Genomic DNA, 6234 nt, shown 5'->3' on the forward strand with positions numbered 1-6234 from the left:
TGAGGCCAGGAGAAGATAGCAAATGGCTTTATATAAAAGTACTGGCATTATTACAGTTTCATTTTTAAGGGGTCAGTCTGGCTACTATTTGAAGAAGAGACTACTGGGTACAGAAAGTAGGAGAAATCATTGTAGATCAACACATGAGGAGGTAAGGCCTGCACAAAGAAATACCTGAGGATGGTTGGTGATGGCAGGGAGGACGATGGGACAGAAGGAAGGTGGCATAATCATAGAGAAAAATCTGGGCCATTAGACCAAAGGTCCCTAGAGAATGTAGGACATGCCCTCGGGTTTGCCAGTGCTCTAAGACGGCATATTTTAAATCATGAAATTAAGACAAGGGCAGATGTCAGAAGGTCTATCTCAATCCCAGAGTAAGGGCAGATGTTTTTCTTTTCCTCCAGGGTGGGGAAGAAGGCTGCTGCCTGCCTTCTCAACCCTTACCAGCTCTCTATGTCTCAAACAAGAATCAAATTCATCTGGATTACTTAAAACTTAAATAAGAAATCCTCTATATTTATATTACTCTTCCCAGAACAAGAAACTTTTCTCCCAACACCTCTTCTTCAGAAAGCTACCTGGCCTCCTTAAATACTTCCAGAACTTAGAAGCTCCAGAACGGAAAAGTCTCGTATGAATTTGGGAAAGTTTAATGTGGATGTGAATGCTCATCAGTCAACTTTGAGCTCACCAAATGTGGCTGTCTATACTAAATCCTTTTACATTCATGTCTACCCTGCTAGGTGGGCTAAGAGATTTTTTTTACAGATCACTGTTGATGATAGACTGGAGGCTGTTTTTCTGCTTCTACAATATGAATATATGTCATTGAATACCTTTAGGACTCATGCGGTCACGACTTTGTGTTGATGTGGTAATTCCCACTTTTGGCTAATCTCCTGGAAGGCAAGTATTCTATTAGGCAACTGTTTATCCCATGCCCATTGCTCACACAATGACACAGAATACAGAAATATTTATTAGATATCAGACAGTACTAACTTCTGATTTGATCCTTTTAGTTACAGAGGATGTGATCTAAAGTACCCTTCCTTGAACTTTCTACTTATGGTTTCATCCTCTTATGTCATAAAACGGAAACTTTCATTGTTCACCTGAAAAGTCTTCAACTGAGGCATGTTCATCTGACCTTTATGGCTCACAGCTTTTACATATGGCTTCCACTTCCCTCTCCCAGTCATAAACTTTCCTCTCCTTGCTCTGCTTTCCGAAATGCTGTTAATTAATAGTGGGTGCAACAAATAGATCCCACACCACAACCAGCTGTTCCCTGATTAAAAAAGCCTTTACCATATATATAAGCCCTTGATGGTTTCAAAAGACCAGGAGAAAATTGTCACGGTACTGGGGATTTGGCGCCCCACCTTCTGGCAGTGCCTAAGTACTGCCAACTCATGTAGATGAAAAGAAAACCGACATGAGTCAGCTTCCCAGATGTTGTACCATCAGGTCACCAAAGAGCTTGGGGATTGCAGGCTGAGATGCCAGGGTCTGTGTGGCTATGTGTAGCCACAATTTCAAAGTGTACTCAAGCTTAATAAAGCAAGATGAATTTCAGAACCAGAACATGAGGATGGAAGGAGAGAATGGGGAAGGGGAGGAAGGTCTAATAGAAGAGCATTGGGAGGCTGTCAGGAGATCAGGGTAGGGGACAGTACGTAATTATCAGAAACTGTGATATGAAAGACCTCATGTGACTCAGATTGCCATTCGTAGAAGGATGGACACTGTGTCAAATGTTTATTAAGCATCAGCTTTGTAGTGGGGAAAGTGACATGCCAGGAGTAAGAAGGGAGAAAAATGATGAGAGTATGTATAAAATAGCTCTGGGTTTAATGGAGACCTCCAAGAGTTCCAACAGGGAAGGATATGTCCCAGAGGGACCTCAGCCCAAAGTGACTTTACCTGAGTTGGGTGGTGGGGGTGGGGGTGGGGGGTGGTGAGAGGGAGAAAGGAGAGGATCCATCCCACATGTCTTCCTGAAAGAAGAGGAATTTATTCTGGGTCTTGAAGAATGAGTTATGTTTGGCTAGACTGTGTTGAGAAGCCCATTTCCATCAAGGAAAGTTCAGCAGATAAAGAACACTAGGACCAGATGCTGGAAGATCCATGGGCCATATTAACATAATTAAGCAATCAGTTTAGTGGTAGTCAATTGACTAACAGCCTCTGCTAGGTAGGGAGGAGAATGAGTTAGGAGGAGCAGGACAGTAGGCAAGGAGCTCCATGAAGCCACGATTGTTAAAATGTGAAATAAAGATGGCAGAGTCGGGGACACATTCAAGGTGTGGTTAGTTAGCATTATTTTCTACTATCAGCTCCCTCCTCATTTTCTTTGTGCCAACTTTCTTACTACCCCTCATCCTTTGTGTGTCACAGCATCCAAGACAACTCTAGAGGAGATGCTCAGGAAATGGTGGTTGACCGGGTGAACAGTCTAGTTCTGATCTTTCAGATTGAAAGTTATCATGTGTTCTTGGTTCATAGGGATGATTCTTCTCAAAACAATTTGGAACCCATTGACCCACAGTCATGAGTCCCTTGAGCAACATTTCAGAACCTTCTTACCTCAGCCCAATGATGACCTGAGGTGTCAACCATAACTGATGGTCACAAGGCACAGCTTTCCTTAACCTTTAAGCTGAACTTATGAGCTCAGTGAGCTCTAACCTTCAGCCATACATTTTCATGAAAATTGCTAAACTGCTGATCTTTGCTGAGAGCTCCCAGTCACGTTCTCTTCTTGCCTTTTCTTTGCACTGAACTCTGGTATGGGCTGCTTCTGTCTCCCAGACCACCTAGTCCCTCAATCTACCATTTTTCCTCCGAGACATCTTGACATTGTTGAAGAAAGGCTGGTAGATTTTCCACTTCTTATGTACTCACCAACTGATGTCCATTCACCTGATATGTTTTTGGTACTTAATTTTTTTCTTCCCACCAACCATCTTTGCTGTAGGTGTATGTATAATCAGACATTCTGATTTAAGTATCTCTCCATGGAACCATCTATGTGATCCCAGCATTGGAGGTGACTTTAAAGATCACTGAAGCCTTCCTCACTAATAGTTCTATTTGTGGGTGTATTAAATATGAAGTTCTGAGCATTGTTCTAAGTGACATTGTGACTTTTTACTTAACTGTATATTAGTTGTACAAGGGAGGGGGTTCTATGGTATCATTTTCACAAGATGTATATAATGTATCCTGATCAACAATACAACCTCTCTCACTTATCCCCTATCCAAAACAAATTTTAACAAGTTTCCTTGTTCTATTTTCATAGACGTAAACGAATGAACCATACTTATCTTCATTTGCTCTCTGCATTTACTCCCCTCCCACTGGTACCCACTTCCCTCAACACACCCTGCCCTATTTCCCTGTCATCTCTTTTTTCTTTGTGTTTGTTGATCATGGGGCTTGAACTTAGGGTCTGGATGTTGTTCCTGCTTAAGGCTAGTGCTCGACCCTGTTGAGGTACAGCACCAACTTCCAGTTTTCTGGTGGTTAATTAGAGAGGAGGACTTTTCAGCCCAGGCTCACTTTGAACTGAAATCCTTAGAGCTCCACCTCCTGAGTAGCTGGGATTACAGGTATGTGCCACTGGCGCCAGCTCTTTTATTTTTTCTTTTCATTTTTGTAGTGTACGTTAATAACACCAAGGAGCTCCACCATGGTGTTTCAGATGTGAATATACCCTACCTTGCTCAAAACAGCCATCTCTGTCGATTGTTCCCTCCCCACACTGACACCCTCCTTTCATTGAGACTCCTTATGCGGACATAATATGTAAATTGTAATGTAAGTTCAAAGTCATTCACCCTCTATCTTTCTTATCCCTCTTTTCTTCCCTCATCCTGCTAACAGTCTTATAGTTAGAGTCATGTTCTATATGTATACATTCATGTGTGCAGGTGTACATACATACACATATACATATGTACATGTCTATGAATATGGATGTCTTTTATCTAGCTACCACATATGAGTGAAAACATATGATATTTGTTTTTTTTTGAGCTTAAGTTTTCTTGTTCAACATGATGTTCTCTGATTTTATAAGGGAATGACATGATTTCCTTTAAGACTGTGCAATATTCCATGGTAAATATCCATAGTATCTTCTTTATGTAGTCATCTGCTGTTGGACATCTTTGTGGATTTCACCACTGGGCTACTGTGAACAGCACTGCAATAAACATGGGGGATACAGGTATCGTTCTTGTTTGATTTATACACCTCTGGATATTTTGCCCATGATAGTATGGTAGATTCTGTAATTTTATAATTTAATCCTTGCACACATTTGCAGGATTCCTATTTTAGGAAGTATGCAGGGGAGATGAGTAATTTTCACAAGAGCACACAGAAGGCAAGGAAGAGATCCAGGTTACATATTATCTCCAGAGCTGATGTCCTAAAGACACGTCTTTACCTGGCACTGCTGCAAATGCCATTTTGACATTGAGGTCCTTTAAAACCCTTCCTAAGAATTGGGATTTCAGTTTATTCTATATGCTTGATTGCCCCAGGATTAAAAATAAATGGAGAAGTGCTGCTTCCTCTACACAGAGCATGGATCAACCACATGAATCTGTGAATCCTCAGGCATAGTCGCAGTGCATTGATGGCTGAAGGGCCAACTAAGGCAGGTATCTACTACCAATCTCGGCTTCTCATCTTTAAAATTAAGTAATAAAATCAGGATCTATCGAAAACTTTATTGTATCAAATAGTGATATTAAGCACATAAATAAATGCCATTCATTTGTTGAAAATGATCCATTCATTTGTTGAAAAGCATCTGTGCTGTTTCCATAACTTGATTATGGCAAATACTGCAGCAATGAATATGGGTGTGCAAGTGTCTTGACTATATTCTGATGTGTAATCATTTGGATAAATGCCCTAGAGTGGTATTGCTGGATCATAGGGAAGTTCTATGTTTTGTTTGTTGGGGAATCTCCAAACTGCCTTCCATAGTGGTTGTACCAGTTGATGTTCCCACCAAGAGTATATTAGGGTTCTTTTCCCCCATAAGCATCTGTTGTTGAATGTATGCTTGAGGATGGCCATTCTTACTGAGTTGAGATGGCATCTCATGTTGTCTTGATTTTCATTTTGTTTATGGCCAAAGATGTTGAGCATTTCTTCATGTGTTTTGCCTGATTATATAACTACTTAAGGATAATAATAACTTAAAAAACTAAAATGTATGATTGATATGTCTTTATTAAAATGCCATCCACTAAAATGCCCTCCGCTGGGATGCTTAGAGGACAATTTTTATCTTCCTTCTAGGACACACATTCAGGGAGGGTTGTGCTTTCTGTCACCTGTAAGTCAATATCTTTCTCTGGACTTCCCTTCCTCAGGCTTTCAAGGTTTTTCTGTGTTTGTTGTGTTTTGCTTTTTGGTGCCTAGGCTGGGTTAGATTCCCCACATCAGTGCTTGTACAGATCTTTCCAATTCTAGTTCTTATCACATTGTTTGGTTAACTGACTGAATATTTTTCTTTCTCTTTAGAGGGAGATATTATTATGATTTAAGGTCTTCAGTGTACTAAAAATGTTCATGTATTGGGGGCTTGGTTCTCAGTAATGGAAAATTAGGCCTGTTGCAAGAGACAGGTTATTGGGGGTGTACTTCTGACGGTCATTGAAACTTTGGCCTCTTCCTCCTCTTATTTTGCTTCTTGGCCAGCATCAAGTGAATTTTCCTCAGCCAAGTGTTTCTGTCATAATGGGCTGTCTTGTCACAGGGCCCAAAGCAACTAAGCCAAAGACCATGGCCTTAAAACCTTGAAACTATTAGTCAAAATAAAGGATTCCTCCTTTAAGTTGACTCTTTCAGGTATTTTGTCCAATGATCCAAAGCTTGCTAACACAGAGGCCCATAGGGCAAAGCTCTTTCTTGCTTTATTCTTCATGGAAGCTCCAGCATCAATAAATTAAATTTGTTCTCCAAAAACTGTTTTGAAATTTTCAGAAACTCTTGTTACTTTGTAGCACTTGGGCTCTTTCCCCTCTTTTTGTCTATTTCTCACTCAAGTCCATTTTAATCTCTCTCTTTCCAAATGAGAATAATGGGAATCTTGAGGGTATACATTGGAGGTAGAAACAGTGCGGATCAACTTCACCTATAAGTTCTCACTCCAGGTTTACTGAAATTTACTGGTACTGCTTAGTATGACTTTACACAACACTT

Source organism: Dipodomys ordii, unplaced genomic scaffold (genome assembly GCF_000151885.1).
Source record: "Dipodomys ordii isolate 6190 unplaced genomic scaffold, Dord_2.0 Scaffold127, whole genome shotgun sequence".
In the NCBI taxonomy this organism is placed as follows: Eukaryota; Metazoa; Chordata; class Mammalia; order Rodentia; family Heteromyidae; genus Dipodomys; species Dipodomys ordii.